Source organism: Odocoileus virginianus, chromosome 1 (assembly GCF_023699985.2).
Source record: "Odocoileus virginianus isolate 20LAN1187 ecotype Illinois chromosome 1, Ovbor_1.2, whole genome shotgun sequence".
Classification (NCBI taxonomy): domain Eukaryota; kingdom Metazoa; phylum Chordata; class Mammalia; order Artiodactyla; family Cervidae; genus Odocoileus; species Odocoileus virginianus.
The window spans coordinates 97,956,065-97,980,090 of record NC_069674.1 but is presented as its reverse complement, the minus strand read 5'-3'; the positions used below and the strand labels follow the sequence as shown (position 1 = coordinate 97,980,090).

Sequence of the window (24,026 nt, the reverse complement as noted above, 5' to 3'; positions counted from 1 at the left end):
CCAACTTTTTCACTCTCCTCTTTCACTTTCATCAAGAAACTCTTTAGTTCCTCTTTGCTGTCTGCCATTAGAGTGGTATCATCTGCACATCTGAGATTGTTATTTCTCCAAGCAATCGGATTCCAGCTTGTGAGTCATCCAGCCCAGCATTTCCTATACTCTGCATATAAGTTAAATAAGCAGGGTAACAATATATAGCCTTGACATACTCCTTTCCCAATTTTGAACCAGTCCATTGTTCCATATCTAGTTCTAACTGTTGTTTCTTGTCCTGCATACAGGTTTCTCAGGAGGCAGATAAGGTCGTCTGGTATTCTTATCTCTTCAAGAATATTACAGTTAGTTGTGATCCACACAGTCAAAGGCTTTAGCATAGTCAGTGAAGCAGAAGTAGGTGTTTTTTTGTAATTCCCTTGCTTTTTCTATTATCCTATGGATGTTGGCAATTTGATCTCTGGTTCCTCTGCTTTTTTAAAATCCAGCTTGTACATCTGGAGGGTCTCATTCACATACTGCTGAAGCCTAGCTTGAAGGATTTTGAACATAGTATTGCTAGCATGTGAAATGAGTGCAATTGTATGGTAATTTGAACATTCTTTTGCATTGCCTTTCTTTGGGATTGGAATGAAAACTGACCTTTTCCAGTTCTAGTTGTTGCTTCTTGACCTGCATACAGATTTCTCAGGAGGCAGGTCAGTTGGTCTGGTATTCCCGTCTCTTTCAGAATTTTCCACAGTTTATTGTGATCCACACAGTCAAAGGCTTTGACATGGTCAATAAAGCAGAAATAGAGGTTTTTCTGGAATTCTCTTGCTTTTTCGATGATCCAGTGGAAGTTGGCAATTTGATCTCTGGTTCCTCTGCATTTTCTAAAACCCACTTGAACATCTGAAGTTCACAGTTCACGTATTGCTGAAGCCTGGTTTGGAGAATTTTAAGTGTTACTTTACTAGCCTGTGAGATGAGTGCAATTGTGCAGTAGTTTGACCATTCTTTGGCATTGCCTTTCTTTGGGATTGGAATGAAAATTGACCTATTCCAGTCCTGTGGCCACTGCTGAGTTTTCCAAATTTGCTAGCATATTGAGTGCAACATTTTAACAGCATCATCTTTTTTGCTGCATTATAAGGATTCAAATGCATAGTAATTAAGGAGACTTCCTCATAATATTTTTCTGATATTAATATAGTTACAGAAGATAGTCTTTTAATTGAAGATTAAGAATTCTAAAACTCATTTGGAGTAACAAAGAACTAAGAATAACCAAGATACTCCTGAAGAAGTAATAGAACAAAGTAAGGGGACTTGCCTTACCAGATATAAATTTATTCTACAGCAATGAAAAATAAGATAAAGTGATATTATTACTTGGGAGAAACTGACAGAACAGAATTGAATGTCTAGGAAGAGACTCACACGGTATAGAAGCTTTGTATATGATAGGGGAGGCAGTGAGGCTCAGTTGGGAAATCATGAACTAGTCACTAATATGGTGAGAAAACTAGATACAGGAATTTTTTATTTATCTATTTTTTTTATTTATTTATTTATTTTGATACAGGAAGTTTTTAAAAGCCCTACTTCACTCTGTACACACACACACACACACACACACACACACATTTTACTCTGTTCACACACACATATACACTTCAAAATGATTTGATGATTTATCCATGAATTGCAAAATTTTAAAACTTTGAGAAAAAATATAGTAGAATAGCTTTAAGCTTTCTGAGCAGGGTTGAGTAGGGACTACATTCTTAAACAAGATACAACAACTGAAAAAAAAAATGGCCTTGTTTTTAACTTCAGTTATTTTCTGGAAAATGTAGACATCTAGTCAGATGCCTCAATAATTGGTTCTCCACAAGGGGTATACATGGGCTTCCCAGGTGGCACTGGTGGTAAAGAACCTGCCTGCCCATGCAGGAGATGTAGGAGACGTGGTTCTGATCCCTGGGTCGGGAAGATCCCTTGGAGGAGGCATGGCAACCCACTCCAGTATTCTTGCTTGGAGAATTCCCCTGAAGAGAGGAGCCTGGTGGGCTACGGTTCACAGGGTTGCAAAGATTCGGACAGGACTGACGTGACCTAGCACACGGGCAGCAGGGTCACATCCAGATGACTGGGACATATCAGGAACAGAGGGTTAAAGACTGAAACAAAGTTGCGTGTAGACCCAGTTTGTAAATATGAGTAGCCAGGTGTGTGCCACCTGCTGCCATTCCAGAAAAGGCAGGACATGTGGAAGGGATAAAATTCAACAGATTCTCATCATATCAGGTCTCATTGTAACATCTTGTTATTTTCATTCCCTATAAATGATCCATAGTGATAAGACTTTATGGCTTTTTTTGTTATAAATTCTGTTCAGTGAAAACCCTTGAAGAACATATGGCATCTCTAGTTCCTCTAAATATGAAGCATTTAAAACATTGTTATTGATTTTTTAAAAAACTGGATATTTACATGTATTTTAGTGTAATGTAAAGTGTCTTAAGCTGTAAAAGACAGAAGTCTGCTGACATCTTAATGGCCTAGGGAAGAAAATGGTGAAAAAAATCTTTCTTTTGGAATGATAGTACTATTCTAGGTGTGATGAAGAGGGAAATAATATAGCAAGATGTATATGTGGAGAAATAAAAATGCGCATGCTTTCAGCCAGAATTCACAGACCAGAATAGTGAAAATCAACTATTTTGGAATGGAAAGCAATTCCTCACTTTTTATATTATAGCAAAAATTCCTCTAAAGGGAAAGAGAACATTTTAATAAAATGGAGGTCTATCATAACAGTTTAGAAATAGGATGACTGATAAAACAAGCTCATGTTTTTTTAATGTGCTTCTTAAAACTTATAAACTAAACCTCCTATGGACTAGTATCCTTTAATAGGAGTAGTCATTTCTCTTTTTATTTTTAACATTTTTTAAGTTGGTGGACAACTTTCTTTTCCAAAGATTTCTTGACTTATTAGATACAATGCAAATAAAAAGGAGTAATGTCTTAAAAGGAAGCATCTAAGAGCCTTAACCCAACAATATAAAAGCATATATATCTCAAAATTCATAGACCCAAGTTCCAATGATTAGTATTGAGACCTTAGGCAAATCTTCCAACTTTCTTATGTTTCGATTTTCTTGTCTGTAAAATGAGGATATTGTATAAAATGATGTTGAAAACAAAACTAAAAATCTAGATAAGCAGAAGGACAGGTATTAAGCACCAGGGAAGCTGCAGACTCTGAGTATAAGAGAAAGTCAGAGTGGAAAAAATAATGAGCATAACAGAGCTTTACTCTTTCAGAGAGACTGGGTATCTATTGAGCTAAAAAGACGGATGGCATTCAACATGGGAAAACATTAAAGTAGTGGAGACTGAGGTGGACACTGATCTGGAAAAAAGGTAAAACCCCAAGTTAGAGAACTGGGGCCTAAGAACTGGGCTACTTTTGCTGAAGGATGTGCAAGCTGCTGAGACTGGGGCCAGTGCACCTGCAAGTACTCCTTTCTCAGCTCTGACATCCGTGTTTGGGGTTAGGAGAGGCTGGTCTAAGGGGATGGGAGCAAGAAACACCAGGAAGGTGAGAACAGCGGCTGTGGAACCAGGAACCCAAACAGCACTATGATCTTCAAGACATTAGGTTCCCCACTGAGAGTAACCAACAGAAGAAGAAGAGATTTCATTAGCACTTCTGTAAAACCAGAAAACAAGTCCTCAGCAAGCTGTATGGCTGTCAGCCCAGAAACTTCACTGGAAATCATTTGGAAAGTTGTGTTTGTCAACAGAAAATTAAAATGCCTTTAATGTTAGTTGCTTAAATGTCGTCTCGCATTTTCACCACAGCCTCCTTTCCTGGGGGGAAAATTTCAAATTTGTCATTATTATCCTCTCTTAGAAGTGGCTCAGGGAAGTTGTTGTATGAGACATAAACCAAAGCACAACAAACAACTTCCGAACGGGATGCCAGTGTCATGTATGGAAGCAGCATGTAAACCACAAAAGGGAGAGTAGGCAACAGATTTGTCAGGTTGCCAGTAAAAGACAATGTCTAAATTCCTGTAACCAGATCTGCCTTTAGGATATTTTTTGTTTTCCAAATCAGACCTGGGGTTTTCTGGAATGATGAACACTAATACTCTAAGCAGCAAAGTCTTAATCGGTACTACTTTGAAATTTGTAACTGAAAATTAATCAGGTCACCCTGTTGAGGATAAGAACATGACTATATGCTAATGTTCCTCACTTCATACATGAAAAAACTCCCAGGGCAGTTAGGGGTCCTGTTGAGCCATTTGTATCTTTTTAAATTGTTTATTTAGATTTTATTTTTCTGGACTTGGTTTATATGCTGTTGCTTTCTATGCGAGTTAATCTCTATGCCTCTCTGCCAGGTTTTCAATACAATATAGTGGAGTGGAAAGAATGTTGGGTTATATCTCATCTTTACTTGCAGAGAGCCACGGGGCTGGGCTTTTAATTTTTCTGAGGCTGTCTGCAGTCTGTAAGTACGGAAAATCATACCCATTGCAAAGTTGTGTCTTAAGGAATAATGTGAGGGAAACTGCACAAGGTCTGCTGCTGCTGCTACTGCTCAATCACTTCGGTTGTGTCCGATGCTTTGTGGCCCCATGGACTGTAACCCCCCAGAACATGGGATTCTCCAGGCAAGAATACTGGAGTGGGTAGCCATGTACTCTTCCAGAGGATCTTCCCGACCTAGGAATCGAACCCAAGTCTCTTGCATCTCCTGCATTGCAGGTGGATTCTTTACCTGCTGAGCATCCAGGAAATCCATGCAAGGTCTGACTTTTCACATATAGTTTCCTTTTTTGGTCTACAACTGGCCCCATCCTACTTAGTATAGTATAGTATTAGTCGCTCAGTTGTGTCCACTTTTTGCGACCCCATGGACTGTAGCCTGCCAGGCTCCTCTGTCCATGGGATTCACTAGGCAAAAATACTGGAGTGGGTTGCCATTTCCACCCTACTTACTTAACTACATTTTTTACTCCCTTAAAGCTACTAAGCCAGGGCTTCCCTGGTGGCTCAGGCAGTAAAGAATCTGCCTGCAATGCAGGAGACCCAGGTTTTCGATCCATGGGTCAGGACCATCCCTGGAGAGCGGAATGGCAACCCACTCCAATATTCTTGCCTGGGGAATCCCATGGCCAGAGAGCAACCCACTCCAGTATTCTTGCCTGGAGAATCCCATGGTCAAAGGAACCTGGCAGGCTACAGTCCACAGGGTCGAAAAGAGTTGGACACAACTGAGCGACTAACACCTTCACTTTAAATCTACAACTTTCACTAGTGCCACCTGGGAAGCCCCAAACCTACAACTTTCACTCTAGCAAGTGAAAACCTCCTTAATGTTTCTGTCATTCTAATTCTCACTTTCCACTGTGGGCTATACAACTATGGCCCCATCCTCTTTACCTAATTTTATCCATCTTTCAAATCTAAAAGGCAAACGTGTTCACACAAAAAGATCAACACAATGGAAAAGGATCATGTTATTTTACTCCTAACATATTTTCTTGGCTACATATTTGTGTAGATAGTCATTCCTTAACTTGTAGATAGTGTGTGGAATGCATAAAATAGACTCACTGAAGTTCGTATATACAACATTCAATTTCAATTTTACAAATATTTATTGCTTCCCTATCATGTAAAGGGTATAAATTTGAGCAAAAAAGCAACCTCTTCCCTCATGGGCTTATTGTCCCCTTAGGAAGAAAGATGAGTGATGCTTTATTTTTCTCATGTACTTTTCTCTCAACTAAGGCAGTTATTACGAAGTATCTTGTGTGTTTACATTTGGTGAAGTTCAGCCCATCAATAGTCTTTTCTTTGTATTTTCTGGACATTAAAATGAGATTATGTAGTCAATATTTTAAATAATACCATATATGCTGATTTTAAACAAGGCACTGTGATTTTCCATCAAGGCTATTTAAAAATTATATAGAGGCAAAAATGGACAAATTCTTTTGCCAACAGATTATAGCTTGGTAAATGATTTGTTAGGAGTTAAACAAAGGGCTTAGTGATAAGGTGATATAACCAGAACACACTCTCCAGAGGTTAGTTACATTTGTCAAATGAAAAATGTGTTTAACCACTAGAATACATGTCAATCCATGTGATTCCTCACTTTCAATCAATGTATGGTAAGTCTGGTTAACTATATTTGAGTATATTTTGTCATCCTTGTTCACATGGTTTATAGGTTTATATTTGAACTCAAAGCTGCTACCTTAATTTATTAGTACCAAGCTGGAGGTTTATCCTGTCCTCTTCTAGAACATTCTCTTTCTACACTATTAATGTCTCTGTCTCATAAACTGAACCTTATTTTCTCTCTTTACTGAGAAGACTTTGTTCTTCAGAAAATGAAAAGAAAGCAGTGACACATTCCTGGGGGTGCTGCTTAGCGTGGACTTTAGGTGGGGCATTTTTACTGGTTCTTCCGGGCAGAGGAGGGACGCGCACTGCTTGTGTTTGACAGGTTACTGGGGACGGACGGCCTTCAGTCCTTCGGGTGGCCTGCCTATTTGAGAACCTGCTGAGCGTGATTACAGATCACGAGTTGGGCTTGAATTTTCCCAAGCTGGCTGCAGAGACAACTTGTCTAGGCTCTCAGTGAATAGCCACAGCCCACAGAGAATGTGTGTTTACCCAGACCTTTTCCTTGGTTTACTCTGAAAATTGGTTCAACCACATGGGAATCTAGTTAGACTCTTGGAATTATAATCTTTGACTGGCATGTAGCCCAAACATTTTAAAATAGGATTTGGAAATCAGATTGGAGCTTAGGAAATAAGCAAAGAATAGAAAGAGTCCTTATCTAAACCTCCTTCAGGTCCATCTGAAATCCACATTTTAGAGCATGGATTTCCATTACCGAATCATCCATGTTTAAGAGTTGTAAGTAGGAAGTAGAATTTTAGTGACACAAAGTGAAAGATAATGTTTCAGGCCCCATGCAACTTAGTTTGAAGGTAAAGGTATATGGAAACTTATATTTCACCCAGCTGTTCTGGAGGATAAATTCCTGTAGAATAAGGTTGACTTTATGGAATACTCCTGGCGTTTCATCCATGGGCCAAAGTCAGTGCTATGGTTGATAAACTGAAGAGTTGATAAATAAGCTCTATCTTTAGGAATATTCAAGTTATGATATCTGCATTTCTGAATACAAGAGGGAAAAATTAGGACTGAAGCTTTATTTGAAAGTGCGTTGTTTTTCTTGTTAATGATAAACCATAGTTACTAATAGAAAGAAAAATCTTACCCATAGTAGAAAGCTAGTAAAAAAAAAACCAAAAAAACCTTGCTGTTCAATGAAAAACTTGCCTTTTCTAGTTCTAACATTCAGTAGCTAAAAGCAGATCATTGCTATAAAGAAGTATTTACCAATTTTAAAAGGTCTTGGCCCATCATAGCTAGTGTTAGATTTGGAATATAGCTTTTGTTGCCAAGGTGACAAACACTTATAAATATAACACATCTTCTAATGTGCTTTTAACTTGGTATTTTTATGGCTTTTAAATCAGATACCATTAGCAAATATATTAGGTAATTTAGCTGAAAGACCATTTTCCTCTAACACTTTTTGTTACATTTCCCCAGGTATTTCAGTAAATGTCTGTTGTGACATTCTACTCCTGCTAGGCTTCCAATGTAAGGGGATACATAAAGTACATCTGGTAAAGATTAACATATATTACCTTGCCTTTTTTGTATTGATCACCAAAAAATGTTAAGAGAATTAAATTTGTAATCTCCTTGAAAAGCAATCATTGTTCCTACTGTTATTTGGAGGTCTATATCCCCTCCCCCAGTAACAATCTGGCTTTAAGATTCAATTCATGGATGACAGGGGTTTGGGGATAGCATAAGAACTATATATTAACACTCCCCCAAATCTCCACACCGAAATGCTTTTTCTTAGATATCAAAAAAGAAGGCTATGGAGAAAATAATTACAATAGAACATCTGGAGCCTTACTAAATTTGCAAGTCTCAGTTTATTGTTCCAAACAGTAAATTCAACAACCCGGGCAGGGAAGGAATCAGCTCTAAATGTATTCACTGGATTTTTAAGAGACTTGTGAGGTGGACATACTTGTCACAGCAGAAATAAAATCAGATGGGACATATAGTTTAAGTCAAAATACCCACTTATTGTTACCTTGTCAGGAATTCTTTAGATAATTGTTCTTTAATTCATTCATTCTTCTTTCTTTCATTCATTCAACCAACAGACACTTAAGAAGCACCAGCTATTTTTCAAGCATTGGAGAACAGAGATGAACAAATGCTGGCCCTCAGGAACATATCAGGAAAGAGGTAGGCAAATAAATGAAGTATTACAACTCTGATAAGTGCTAAGGTAGAGCTCGAACACAAAGGAATTGAAGATGAGTCCCCCAAAAAGAAAGATGCTGCAAATTGTCATGGAGAGTCAAGATGGAAAAGAGAAATATATATTTTACTTGAACAGCAAAACTCTTGACACTTAGTGTTTTAATAGTAAATCCACAGTTACTATTTCCTTACTGTGTGATCCTGAATGTTTCTCTGTGCCTCAGTTATTCCCCCTGTCTAATGTAGATAATTATCCTTGCCACCCGCAAAGCTCACAGAAGACTGTTGATAGGAATAATGGGACACAAGTGGTGTAGCTATTTGAATTCTTTGGGAAAAAAAGATGCTGTGTAAACACACAGCATCCTTATTATTCCAAGCGGTAGCATTTTGGATAATTACTGTATAATGCTGCACCTTTGTGTGTGTGTGGTTTGTTTCTTTATAGAAAAGTAAGTGCTAATGTTGAGTTTCTCTGATAACTTTGGGAGCAATTTTAATCCAGCAGACAAAACATAATAATCTTTAGAGTAAGTTAAATCCCTTTGTATGTGAGTAGATTTTGTTATTTACCAAGGTCTTAGACAATTTTACCACAGTTATGAAAAAAGTGCCCAGCAAGCCCAATTCTCTGTTGTAAGTATCTGAAAGACACTATTGTGGACAGACCAGAATCTTCTTTACAACAGACACAGCTCTGCATGTGTGTGTGTGTGTGTGTGTGTACTCGCGAATGCGTTGTGTGCACGCTTGAGCCTAGGGCTTGCCAGAAAGAGCTGGGAACGAGCTGAGACTGGCTAGCATACCTGAGGCAGCTGTTACACTGTGGCGCCTGGATTCTTCTCTCAGACTGCAGGCTGGCTCCCCTCCTTCTCCCCTGCCACCTCCTCCTGCTCCTCACAGTCTAACTCTCTGTTTTCCTTCGTCCTTCCTGTGATCCGACGGAAGATTCCCATGACCTGAGACTGTGCTGTAGTCCCGCTGCCAGACAGACATTCCAGGACTGTCTGGCTAATGGAAGAACCTATATTGGTCAGAAAAATGACCCTCAGCATTCTTACCTGTGTCATCTTTTCTTTCATTCATTCATTCTCCTGATGTTCTCTCTCTTTCTCCCTCTTTTGCTTGCTTCCACTCTCACCTTGATTTTCATGCTAAGGATTAGCCGTGAGTTACTTGTGGACCAGTTCAGGCCAGATTTGCTCTTGGGTCCTAAAACTTGCTTTAGGATTTCTTAACAAGACCTGTCTATCAACTCAACCTTGGATTTGCCAAGGCACTTCAGCCATTCATTAATAGAAGAGGCAGTCTGTATTAAAGAGCCTGTGCTAATTCCTCCTCTCCCTCTAGAAGCAGTGCTGCTCAGTAAGCTTCCTCCAGGAGCAGTGAGGTTACACAGTGTGCTAAATACCTGCAAGGATTTAAAAAAAAAACTATACAGGACACTACTTTTCAGTTTATTTGGCCTTTCATGGTTTGAGGTAATTTGTTTTTGGCCATCACTGGAATTAGACAGAACTTGTATAGCCAACCAGGTTGAATTTTCCTAGGGAGAAATGCCAGAAATAAACTAGTATGGGAAAGGCAAAGACCCCCAGGGCCCTTGACAAGGGTAAAAAGTATATATCACCACTGGAAAGACCGAAGATATTAATCCTAAGAGGTGGTCTCTGGTTACATTTCATGGTTTGGGACCCACTGACAGAAAAGAGCAATTACTTATAGTTGTATTTTTAAAAAAACTTTGACAAAAATCCCAATCATGGTGGATTAAGTATATTTAATATCTCAATTAATAAGCCTTCTACAATAGTAATATGTCAACTTTGGTTCAAGAAATCTACTCCAGTTGATAGTCATCCAGGAAACATCTTTCATGCCCACATATTAAATTTAATCTGCCATCCCTGTTTTATAAGACTTTGTATTCATCTGTTGAAGAAAAGATGCTTATTTTATCATTCCAACTTAACAGCTTGCTTAGCAAAGCTGATAGGTAGGAGTTTAGAAGATATTCATTGAATGCCTATTTTGTATATTTACAAAAGAGGTAGATTTAAGGGAGTTACCCAAAAGCAGTGTGTTTTTTGTCCCACCATTATCCTATTGGTCTTCCTTTCATTCAGCAGATTCATCTGTCATGAAGAATTTAAGTTTCATATTTTCCTCTGTCAGTTGTGAAAAGGCCTGTCAGCTGGGGCTTACACTACGGTTTGCCAAAAGGCCTATAGCACACAATGACAATACAGTCTTATACTTGTGCTCTGAGTCTCCAGATAATCCCCCACTTTCCTCCTCTGCAGACCAGTTATGATCAGGCTTAAGTTGCATATTCCGTTTTAGCCAGATTTTGCTGATAAATGCTATCAGCAAGACTGAAATGAAATACAGCAGGTTTAGCTCTTATTACCAGTGTGGAACATGCCTTGGGAATTGTGTGTGTGATACCGAGACAGTAGTTGTATAAAACCATTTAATTCACAGAAACTAAATAAAGGAATGTTAATGGTATTGGCTTTTATCTGTTGAATGTTCCAAGGTCTTTTATTCATGCACCTGAAAATACAGACCTCTGATTAACATTCCAGGAGATGTGCCAGAGATACTGGGCCATTTCCCATATTGCTTCCGGTAGGGATATAATTTTGAGAGAAAACTATGCAAAGTCTTAACACTATTGATTGATACTTTCAAACACAAGATACTTTGTTTTTGCCATTTTTATTCTGAGTTCACCAATGCCCCAATCTAAGAAAGATTTACATTTCCTGCATCTATACAGAAGCTGCTATAGTCTCATTAAATGGAAACTACACAGTTAGTTAGAGGCCTGCAAGTCTTTCTTTTTATAACCTGCTGGATCTGCAGCAAAATGTGAAGGACTCGTATATTAGAAAAATTCATCATTGCCTTAGCCAAGGAGAGGGAAGGGTTAATCATCTTTCCTAGAACTCTGGAGTGGAACAAAAGCTTGCAGCTTGACACAAAAATAACATCACAATGAGAAGTGAAATTGCTTCTAAGGCTAAATTGCTTCATTTGAAAATTGTAGTGATACTGAGAACAATTATGTCACTTAAACTTTCACAATTTTGTTTTTATAAATCAGTTGTAAAACTATCATGTGGTTTAAATGCAATTATTTAATAAGGGCATTTGTAATTGTCCAACATAATCAATTATGCTTCAATCAGTTTCTTCTCTGCAACTGTGTTTTTGTTAGCGGCTGAGTCATTCTTATGGTAATACATACTTTTTGAAAAAGCCAAATACAATCATTGTTTTCTAGAAAAGTTCTTTCCCCAAAGCAAAGCATTTCCCTAACTGCAAACTGAATCTCGGAATTCTTTTTCTTCCCCCCTTGTCTTGGAAACTAAATATCTGTTCAAAGCATGAGAAGGAAAAACAGACTGTTAAATAATAGGTGAAGTGAAAGTTGGTTGAGTCATGGTAGTGTTGTCAAGCATGTTTTCTGAGCTGAGAACAAGGCCAGAGCCCAGGAAGCATGGAGTGGCACATGTGAGTTACCCAGTAGGAGCCGTGACAGTGTTGGTACCACAAGCCTCAGATCATGACTTTGATTTTGTAGGAAGGAGAAGAGATTAATCATGGGCTAAGTCTAGGTGCACTCAGGCCTCCCAGAGGCTGGAGGATTTTAGTTGCTGTGTTGTGCGATTTGTGAGCTATTTGGTCCACTTTGGACTGCCTAGAGAGCATTTCAGCTGAAGTCTCTGCTAATGCCTTGTCCCTGGGTTTTGCCTGGTTCATTCTGATCTCTGTACCCGCTGGGTGACCAAGAGGTTTCTGAGAAGCCAGGCTCTCTGTCTCTCTTTCCTCCCCCTGCCTCTTCTCTTGTTTATGCAGACTCACCCCTACTTTGACTTACATTTCCTTTTTTCACATTTGACTTTTACATTTCCTGATTCTCTAAAGACTCTCACCGCTTCATGGAAAATAACCTCTTTCCTCTCTCTGCTGTGCATCCTGCCCTGAGAACAGATCCTGCTATTTATGAGCATTTCCTCATTTCAGTCTCTATTGAAGAGAAGGAATGAGTCCTGCCAGTGATATAAGATGTTTAGCTTCAGTGACATGGATCCAGCAGAAACTGCAGGAGGAATCCAAACAAAGGCTTCACCATCTTGGAACCAGTGAATTTGTTCTTTCAAAATCCAAATCCAGTAGTATCACTTCCCAGCTTAAGACCAGTCTATGGTATTCCTTTATCATAGGCTAAAAGCCAAAAGGTTTTGTATGCTCTGGCCCAAGTAGTTCTCAAGTTTTTCTCACATCTTCTTTCCCTTCAGTCTGTCCCAATTACAGTCATTCTCTCTAAAAAACTTTTCTCTTCCAGCTTAGGACTTACACATCTGCTGTTCCCTCTGCTTGTGATTCCACTCACCCCGACGTGGCCCAACTGCATACCCCTTACCAGGCTAATTCTGTCTCATTTCTTTTTCCCCTTTCAGATCAAGCATCACCATTTCAGGAACACCAACACCAACACCCTGAACCAAGAACACATTCTTCCTGTTGTATTCTTATAGGGTGACAGACTTTTCCTTCAAGTTACTTATAAATTTGCAGCGTTACCTTTATTAGCACTATTAGTGGATAATTATCCCATTCCAGTGGTCCCTACTCAAGAACATGGACTTTATCTCTGCTTTGCCTGGTGTCTCTACGCTCAGCAGGAACTCAGTTTGAATGAATTAACTCTTTGGGGTTCATAGAAATTTTATACCAGAAAACAAGGAAAGCAGATTTCTTAAACCTGGCTCAAGTATCAGGGTTTTAAAAGCATCCTCACATGTATTCATGCAGAACTGTACAATGAGAAATTGAAAATAGCCTAAGCACCAAAGGAAGAGCAAATAAGTAAATTGTGTTAATAGTTATAAAATGTAATACTGTGCAGCAGTTAAAATTAATGCATTAGTGGCACAGGTGTCTTCAAAGTGTGAAAGTTTCTCAGTCATGTCCAACTTCTCTGCGACTCCATGGACTACAGTCCATGGAATTCTCCAGGCCAGAATACCGGAGTGGGTAGCCTTTCCCTTCTCCAGAAGATCTTCCCAACCCAGGGATCAAACCCAGCTCTCCTGCATTGCAGACGGATTCTTTACCAGCTGAGCCACCAGGAAAGCCCAAGAATACTGGAGTGGGTAGCCTATCCCTTCTCCAGGGGATCTTCCTGACCCAGGAATTGAACTGGGGTCACCTGCATTGCAGGCAGATTCTTTACCAACTGAGCTATCAGGGAAGCCCATATCCTCAAAACACATACATAAAGAAAATGGGCATAAAAATACATGTTGGTTTATTTACCTAGAGTCCATGGAAGAATATTCAGAGACAACAACAGTGATAACATAAGTAAGTACTTAGGAAATTTAGAAAGTGTGGGAAGATGAGACCTTCAGAGTTCTGTCCTTCCTTTCCTATCATTCCCCAGCCAGAGTGCAGTAAGAGGAATGTAATCAGTCCCTGCTCCTGTCTTTGGCCACATTGCTACTGTTTACTTTCCAGGGCAGTTCTTAATTGCACGTAGGAACAAACGAATCTCCAAAGTGTAAAGATTAGAGAATCATAATCATTTATAAATAGAAAAAGTCAAAGGAAATAAACTAGAGAATAATAACAATATGGAATAAAATCAGTAATATACAAAAATATTGAACTGTATCTCCTTTTGAAATATTATATGGGACTAAATTTTAACATATAATATCTCAAAAGAGGAGTTAAAGTTCAATATTTTTGTATATTACTGGTTTTCTTCTATATTGTTATTATAGAAGGTGTCAAAGACCTAGTTGAAAATTAAGTGAAATAGGTAAAAATTCTCCAAGACCCATGCTCAACTCTAGATGGAAGACATTACACACAGATGTATCCAATGCATTATGGCCTTGCTTATAGTCTAAGCTGCCTCCCTCTCCAACTCTCTCTCTCTTTTGTGTGTGTGTGTGTGGGGGGGGGGGGGTTGGAAAGTTTTAGAAGACATTTCCCCCCAAAATATGTTCCTTACTCATCTTACTGCAATGCCTTCAAATCCACTTTCCTTGTTGACTTTGAGTCAATACACGGAAGAATATTCTTAAACCCATAGGATTTTAGAATGACAGAAAAGTTTTACTATTTTAGATTAGATGAGAAAAATGATGGTTGGAGAGTTAAAGTAACTTTCCAAGGCCACCCAGCCATTGTGCAGCAACTGGGTTCCAAATCCCAGTATTCCTCATTACCAGAGCATTGTTCTTTCCAGTGCTGCATCTAGAGGCCACTATATTAAACCTGTACCAGTTGTTAATGCTGTGGTTTGCATTTGTTTGGTTAGGTCGTCACCCAGCTGGTACCTGAGGGACAGAGATAAAGGTAAAATCAATAAAGAATGATATTTATATTCCATAGAATATTATTCAGCCTTTGAAAGGAATGAAATTCAATATATGATACCATGTGGATGAACCTTGAAGACATTATGCAATTAAGTGGAATTAACCAAATACAAAAGGACATTATTGTATTATTATTTTACACATATGAGGTACCTGGAGTAGTTAAATTCATACAGACAGAAGGTAGAATGGTTGTTGCCAGAGGCTAGGGGAAGGGCAGAATGGGCAGTTTTTGTTTAATGATCACAGAGTTTCAGTTTGGAAGATGAAAAAGTGTTGGAGATGAATGGTGTTAATGGTTGCATAACAGTGTAAATGTTCTTAATGCTACTCAGGTGTACACGTGGAAATAGTTATAATGGTAGATTTTATGTTATGTGCATTTTAACAAAACTTGAAAAAAAAAATCAGATGAGAGATCATGAATTACTAACTCCAGCCCAAAAAGTAGAAGAGGTGGAAAGAGAGAAAAAGAGAAAGATCTATTTTCTAGACCAGCACTGTCTAACAGAACTTTCTGTCATGGTGAAGAAAGTTACCTGTGTGATCTGTTGCAGTAGGTAGTAACCCTTTACCACATTTGAGTCCTCAAAATATGGTTGGTTAGTGCAACTGAGGAAGCAATCTTTTATTTAATTTAATTTTTAATCAATTTACATTTAAATAGCACAGGTCTAGGCCTTCTGTTCCTGGAGAAGGAAATGGCAAACCACTCCTGTGTTCTTCCTGGAGAATCCCAAGGACAGAAGAGCCTGGCAGGCTACAGGCCATGGGGTTGCAGAGTCAGACATGACTGAAGTGACTTAGCAAGGAAGCAAGGCCTTCTGTTGGTGATTTCACTTAAAGTACTTGTAGTTCTGTTTCCTCTAGCTCACATTTAAAAATTCAAGCATTATTCACTTATTCATTCAGTCACTGTTGACAGATGTAGTTCATCTCCTGTGTGCCAGATTCCTGCTACACAACAGGGATTAAAGGGAGTTAGAAGAATTCTCTACACTGCTGGAAGTAGCAGCAGTAGTGTGTAACCAGCAGTATGTGTAACCACTGTGACAAATAATGTGGCCATATGTCTTGAGATTAGAAATGTTCATAACCTACAACCCAATGCTTCTACATTCTAGAGAAAATTCCATATGTCCAAGGACACATGGACTTTAAAAATCATAAAAGGCCTCAAAATCAGTGAAAAACAGATAAATCAGACAGTGTTTATAGAACAATTCTTTATGTATATGGCTAAGCCGCCAAAACACAATAGCAGAAGAGAATTCAATTGTGGACGGATACACATAGGATGATAAATCATTTTTTAAAAACCTGCAGTTATAATACATGCATACGCAAGTAGTCAATGCAAAAATATATGTGGGCATGAGAAAGCACATTCAGGGTGGTGGGTACTTCTGGTAAGAGAGGGAATGAGGTAGAAGAAGGCACACAGAGGTCTTCAATCTGTATGTAACATTCTTATTAAAATAAGATCTGAAACAAATATGACAAAGCCAGAAGTTGAGTTCATGGCATTCATTATATTATTAACCATACTTTTTGCTAATACTTAAAATATTTCATAATAAAACAGTTGCTCAGAAGTGGCCCCTCTGTTAAAAAGCTCTTAGATTAAAGGGGCATCATAAGTGCAAACAAAAGTTTTTCATAGTATGCTAGAAGTAGTATTAAGGGCATATATGAGGTAGGACTGGAGAAAGCAATGGCACCCCACTCCAGTACTCTTGCCTGGAAAATCCCATGGACGGAGGATCCTGGTGGGCTGCAGTCCATGGGGTTGCGAAGAGTCGGACCCGACTGAGTGACTTCACTTTCACTTTCACATTCATGCCTTGGAGAAGGAAATGGCAACCCACTCCAGTGTTCTTGCCTGGAGAAGCCCAGGGACGGGGGAGCCTGGTGGGCTGCTGTCTATGGGGTCGCTCAGAGTCGGACACGACTGACGCGACTTAGCAGCAGCAGCATGAGGTAGGAAGAGGAACACAGAAGAGGGTAGAAATGTCTCAAGGAGTCAAGGAATATCTCGCTAGGTGATTGAATTTGAGTTTATTATCTGATGGTATACAGATGTTTACTTGGGAGAATATAAAAAGATAGTTATGCAAGGCTGAGTAGATAGTTTGTACAAAGGTCAAGGTGCCGAAGAGTTTGGTGCCTTCAAAGAATAATAAGAAAATTTGGCCTCACTGGAGCCTGGAACTGTCAGGGTAGAGGTGGAGTGGTGAGGCAGCTAAAGCTGACTGGGACCGGCTCAGGTCCTGCTCTATGATCTAAGTCAGGGCAGTGGTATGTGTAGGAGGGTGCAGATGGGCAGTGGTAGAACGGAACAGGGAGAGACCTGAACCAGAGAGACCCATAACGAAGCTCTTGTAAGTGTCCAAGTGACAGACAGTGAGAGCCTGAGCTGTGACTCTTTTTTTTTTTTTAAATTTTTTTTTTAAATTTTTTTTTAAATTTTTTTTTTTTTATTTTTATTAGTTGGAGGCTAATTACTTTACATCATTACAGTAGTTTTTGTTATACATTGAAATGAATTAGCCATGGATTTACATGTATTCCCCATCCCAGTCCCCCCTCCCACCTCCCTCTCCACCCGATCCCTCTGGGTCTTCCCAGTGCACCAGGCCCGAGCACTTGTCTCATGTACCCAACCTGGGCTGGTTATCTGTTTCACCCTAGATAATATACATGTTTCAATGCTGTTCTCTTGAAACGTCCCACCCTCGCCTTCTCCCAGAGTCCACAAGTCTGTTCTATACATCTGAGTCTCTTTTTCTGTTTTGCATATAGGGTTATCGTTACCATCTTTCTAAAGTCCATATATATGTGTTAGTATACTGTAATGGTCTTTATCTTTCTGGCTTACTTCGCTCTGTATAATGGGCTCCAGTTTCATCCATCTCATTAGAACTGATTCAAATGAATTCTTTTTAATGGCTGAGTAATATTCCATGGTGTATATGTACCACAGCTTCCTCATCCATTCGTCTGCTGATGGGCATCTGGGTTGCTTCCATGTCCTGGCTATTATAAACAGTTGAGCTGTGACTCTTTATCTGCAATAACTGAAATCAGGATGTTGAAGAGATATTAGTGCTCACATTTTATTTCAACACTATTTACAATAGCCGAGGTATGGAAACAGTTTAAATATCCATTGAAAGTTGAGTGGATAAAGAAAATACAGTGTATACATATACAGTGGAATACTATTCAATCTTATACAAGGAAGGCATATATACCATATGCCAGAACATGGGTAAACCTTGAGGACATTATGCTAAGTCAGACCAGCCGTCACAGAAAAACATATACTGCACGGTTCCATTTATGTGAGGTTTCTGAAATAGCCAGATTCATAGAATGAAAAGAGTTGAATGGTGGTTGCCAGGGACTGGGGTTGGGAAAAATGTAAGTTACTAATCAACAGGCTTTCAGTTAAGCAAAACAATGTCTTCCAAAGATCTGCTGTGTAACATTGTAACTATAGTCAATAGTATGGCTGACTTAAAAATTACTTAAAGATTTGAAAGGCTAGATCTCATGTTAAATGTTCTTACCAAATAAAACCTTTAGAATTTAAAGTATGATGTTGGTATTTAGTATACATTAAGTGCTTAGTAAGCACTTAATTAGTTTCTTATCTTTTTCTTTGCTCTTACTCTGGCTAATTAATGCCTAGATTTGCCTGAGAACGTTTAGTTTAAGTACGTTGCTTTTGACTCAAAATAAGCAAAGTACTACTAGCTACAGAAGCTCTAAATTCCTTGAAAGTGGGGATCATATCTTATACTTGAATCAATCGGGCCTATATTGGGCATTTACTGTTTGCCTCCCAGCATGCACTACAATGCTGGTACATAGTAAGTGCCCAATAAATATATAAATGCCTCCTGAATTGAGGAGCAATAACCGATAAAATAAGCATGCATGGGTGCATGCTCAGTCGCTCAGTCATATCTGACTCTTTGCGACCCCATGGACTGTGCCCCTCCAGGCTCCTCTGTCCATGCGATTTTCCAGGCAAGAATACTGGAGTGGGTTGCCATTTCCTCCTCCAGGGGATCTTCCCCACCCAGGGATCCAACCAGTGTCTCCTGCATTGGCAGATGGATTCTTTTTACCACCAAACCATCTGGGAAGCCCCAAATAAGCCTAAGATGCTTTATCATTTAGGCTGATATTTAATCACTTGGTAACAACCTTGTTAAGCCTAACATTAGCAAGCAGTAAGCATATCATTTTATAAGGAATGGGAAATAATTCTAACAGTTATTTGTTCAAGTTCACAGAAAGAAAAAGTCATTTGAGTCAGAAATAGACAGCAGTTAATCTGTCAGTAAATAGGGGAAAAGCTCCCAGTGGTATTTCAGTTAAGGGCCCAGTGAGGCGTGAATAGGCCATCCCTTAGGATTTCTAATGCAGAAGAACAAACATAAAAATAGAAGACTGCCTTTCATGTAGTAAGCCCCAAGTTCTCCAATCATATTCTAAGCAGCAACCAGAATAAAGGACCTTGGGTCAACGAGGAAGTAAGTTTGGCTCAGAGGGTTTCAAGGGAATATGGACTACACAGATCATGGAATGGATCCTTATCTTTGGGGCCCTTTTGTATGACTGTGCTAAAAAATAAACTCATAGTGTAAATGTTCACCATAGATGACGGGGATCTGGTTTAATTTTTATCTTTGGGATGTTCTTCGATTGAAAGAAAAAAAAAAAAGCAGGGTTTAAGCCAGAATCTAAGGTGGGTTAAGACTTAGGGATTAATGAATTTTGCCAATAAGTACTCAGAAATGAGGTTGGTGGATTAGCAAAAAGAGATAAACTTGTGTCAAACTTGGTAATTGGCATACAAGGGAGGTGTGGAAAGATAGAAAAGTGAAAAAAGCAGAGGTCCAAATGGGGCAGATTTTGAAACAGATATCTGTGGTATGCTCAGGCCAGAAGTTAAAATGAGAATAAAATTAGAGACTCACTTCTGGAGTAGATAGACAGGGAAGAGTAGATCCTGTTCTTCTCTGGGCTACTGTGTCCTCATTTGTAAGATGCATGAATTATTAATGCATATATACAGAGAACATCCTCTGCAAAATTTGTCCTAGTTAAAAAAGCTGAAGCTCTGACATATGGAGGTGTGAGTTAGGGTTGAGGGATAGCAGATAAGGCAAGTATATACAGCCAGCAAGCTGAAGAGTCAAGAGGTTAGTTAGAGGCAACAAGGAGGGGTTTCTCCCAGGAAGTAGATTACACGACCAGTCCTTGTGTGGTAGGGTGAATCGTGCCCCCCCAAAATGATATGTCTAAGTCCTAACCCCCAGTACCTGTAAATGAGATCGTCTTTGCAGATATAGACTAATTAAGAAGAGGTCCTAATGGATTACAGCGGTCCTTATTTCAGTGACTGTTGTCTTTGTAAGAAGGGTTCTCCCTTAGACACTGAGCTACATGCAGGGGAGAAGGCTATGTGAAGATGGAGACAGAGGCTGAAATTATGTAGTTAAAAGCCAAGGAATGTCATCAACCCCCAGAAGCTAGGAAAAGGCAAACATTCTTCCTTAGAACCTTCAGAGAAAGTATGATACTTCCAACACCTTGATTTTGAGCTTCTGAAAACTGTTATTTCATGACTGTGAGGGAATAAATTTCTCATGTTATAAACCACCCAATCTGTGGTACTCTATTACAGCTGCCAGAGGAGACAAATGCACCTTACTATCTGAAAATGACTTTCAACTATGTGTTTCCCAGTTTTATGAGTCAACTGAGAAAGCTGGTCCTCACACTGCATGTCCTCAGTTGAGACTCTGGCATTAAAATCCCTGCAAACCCTACCTCTTTACCCTACCAGGCCAGGAATCCCCTAGTAGAACAAGATTTGGTGAGAGTACTGGTCAGGGAAGACCTCTAGTATGACTGGAGAGTTCAGGCTTGCCTTAGGGGCCACATCTTTTCTGGGTTCTGAGGGCTAAGATCTTTCTCCTTCAGAACTTAACAGCATACAAATCCCTGTACCTCAAATTTTTTCTTATTTTACTCATATAAGAGGCAGATATGCTGTTTGACCAAGGAGAACAATAAGCAATGAAATAAGTAGTAAACCTTTTGAGTTTGGGGAAACCACTGGATCAGTGGTTGCACTTTATAGTCTCTGAGATTTAAATAAACATCGATGTCTAGGTCCTACCTGCAGAGATTAGACTGGGATAAAGCTCATATATTAGCATTTAAAAAAAAATGCTCCAGTATTTAGCACTGAAACCTTGTATAGAGTGATGACTTGGGTCCAGTAAGAAATTGGATCTATGGTGTATCCACCCAACTTCTTAACCAGGTCTTGTAGAAGGAAAGTTGTTGATTTATTAGATGGATAATTATATCTAGTTCCTGAGTGTCAGAGTTCTCTCAAAACTACTTTTTGTGTTTCAGATCTGACACCACACAAACTCCTCCTCCTCCATCCCCTGTACCCAGCTAGTCACCTCAACAGTATCTTTAGGTCTTTGGATGGAGATGACTTTAGACTGCCAAGAAAAGGCATAGCTCTCCTTATTCTGAGGAATGCAGTCATGGTGAAGACAGAAACTGTTTGCATTAGCTGATGAAATCCAGAACTTGATGGAACACCACAGACCTTATGTTGGAGGAGGGTAAGGATCTTGCGGGATCTGACTGGATACCCAGCGGATTGATGTTGTATCTCAGAAACTGAACTACTGCTTGGCCAAGTAAGCACTTCTCTAGCTTACCTTGTAACATATATGGCCAGAGGCTGGCACCAACCATATAGATATGCACAGTTTGCTGGGTCAGGTCCTATGAGGAAATCAAGATTATATCAATGGGATTCTTTATAAGCTGTTGGAGGGAGAGCAGTCTATTGCATCATTCCTAATGGCATTATACTCATAAGGACTGTACTAAGTCGGGAATAACTGCTTTTATTCTCTCTGGATTCACACTAGTCTGTGTGCCCCCCAAAGGTTATTTGGTATAAATACTTATTGTACATTACCAGTCTTACAAACTGGGGAGTGATGGTGATATAAATTGGGAGTCTTACAAACTTAGATGGTGATGATGTTGAGAATCAGGAGTCTTATGTAACCTCACTTGCTCACTTTTATATAACACAAGAAGAATCAGAATCTAGGAAGGGGAGAGAGAAGGGCAAGTGAGCCTTCACTGCAAATCTGCCTCAATGAACTTCTGGAATTGCTTTGTATCTGACTTCTTTTTCTTCTGGCTAACTATTGTTGATTCTTTATTCTGTTTTAAGGCACTATGCTAAGCTCCTTGTGTATGTCACCTCATTTAATATTCTCAACACATCTCTAAGGAATGCATTGCTGATGGCTCCCATCATACAAACTTTGGAATTTGCTAGTCAGTTGTAGATTCAATTCCCATAAGAGGATATTTAAGATCTGCTGGGATCCATATCAATCTCAGTGCTGTGGTTGTGGTGGTATACATGATCTAGAATTTGTGGTGATGTAGAATTAAATCCAAATCGTGTTTTGCCTATATAGGTGGGTCAATAGTAGCCCAGGGGGAACATGGGTAATATTAGTAAAAGCATGCAGACATGAAAGTCAGTTCTCAGGAATGCCAGGCCCTAGGATTCAAATGACCAGGTTAGGATTCAAATCTAGGGAAATGTAGGAAGTGAAGGAGTTACTGATGCAGTTCTCTCTTGTTAGTTTCTTATAATCATTGTTGGATTTTGCCCTTTAAAGACTAGTAAGATGAGGAGAATGATTTTTTCTTTTAATTTTTTACAGAGTTTTCAAAGGTTCCTTTCCATTTAGTTATTATAAAATATTGGCTATATTCCCTGTAGTGTACACGAAATGCTTGAGCTTATCTTGCACCCAGTGGTCTGTGCCTCCCGCCTCCTGCACTCCTGTACTGCCCCTCCCCCTCCCCACTGGTGACCACTAGTTTGTTCTCTGTATCTGTTGCATCTGCTTCTTTTTTGTTATGTTCACTACTTTGTTATATTTTTTAGATTCTATCTATAAGTGATATCATACAGTATTTGTATTTCTCTGTCTGACTTTTTTCACTTAGCACAATGCCATCCAAGTCCATCTATATTGTTGTATATCTTCTTTAATTCATTTACTTATCCATTCATCTATTAATGGACATTTACGTGCTTTGGGACTTCCAGCGTGGCTCAGATAAAAAATCTGCCTGCAATGCAGGAGACCCAGGTTCGATCCCTGGGTTCGGAATTCCCAACCAGGGATCCCAAACCAGGGATCAAACCCTCCATTATCCTGGATTGGGATCCTAATGTTGCATTTCTCTGGAATCCTAACTTGGTCATTTGAATCCTACGGTCTGGCATTCCTGAGAACTGACTTTCATGTCTGCTAATCCCCTGAAGAAGGGAACAGCTACCCACTCCAGTATTCTTGCCTGGAGAATTTCATGGATAGAGGAGCCTGGTGGGCTCAAGTCCATGGGGGTCATGACTGAGACGACAAACCCATACTGACTTCGGTTGATTTACATATATTGGTTATTGTAAATAACACTGCTATGAACATTGGGGTGCATGTATCTTTTGTAATCTTTTCAAATTAGTGGTTTTGATTTTTTTTTTTTTTGGATATATATATATCCAAGAGTAGAATTGCTGGGTCATATGATAGTTCTATTTTAGTTTTATTTTTAGAAACCTCCATACTGTTTCCCACCATGGCTGTACCGGTTTAAATTCCCATCAACAGTATACAGTGGTTCCCTTTCAGATGAGGAAAATGATTTTTCTGAGAAATCAGAAGTCTAGGAATTAAGTCACAATGGGATCAATGTAGTCCAAATATAGTCTTCAGACCCCACATCAGAATTTCCCACCTCAGATCTCCCAACTCAAAATCTCTGAGAATATCTTGTGGAAATGTGAATAGGATAAAAGATGAGATGTTTTCATTCCTATTGACATGCAAAATTCTTAAAAGCATCCAATCAAACATAAGCCCATTTAGAAAAAAAGGCCAAGGGCAAATTTTTGAAGTTATTCTATGGTTATGGGTGTTGTGAATAACTGTGCTTGTGGGGATACCCATTCTTTGTCTACTTTGCAAAGCCTATAGTTCTGAAGTGATTAACTGCCATTGCATTTTTGTCCTCCTTTACTCAAAGTTTGAACTGAATAGTTGATGAATAATGTTGATATATGACCCTTGTGTGAGTTGGCTGGAAGAATGGAACTGCATCAGT

The 24,026-nt window shown here is 39.2% G+C and overlaps 2 long non-coding RNA genes across 4 annotated transcripts in view; one reads left to right on the top strand and one right to left on the bottom strand.

Moving 5' to 3' along the window:
• LOC139036283 (uncharacterized) overlaps positions 1-24,026 on the bottom strand; it is a 286,771-nt gene that overhangs the window by 57,827 nt on the left and 204,918 nt on the right. The gene's annotated exons all lie outside the window — the stretch shown is intronic.
• LOC110122361 (uncharacterized) overlaps positions 1-24,026 on the top strand; it is a 255,283-nt gene that overhangs the window by 68,279 nt on the left and 162,978 nt on the right. For all 3 annotated transcript variants that reach the window (XR_011488990.1, XR_011488992.1, XR_011488991.1), the window contains one exon: positions 8,277-8,361. This is a non-coding gene — a long non-coding RNA (uncharacterized lncRNA). The remainder of the gene's footprint in view (positions 1-8,276; positions 8,362-24,026) is intronic.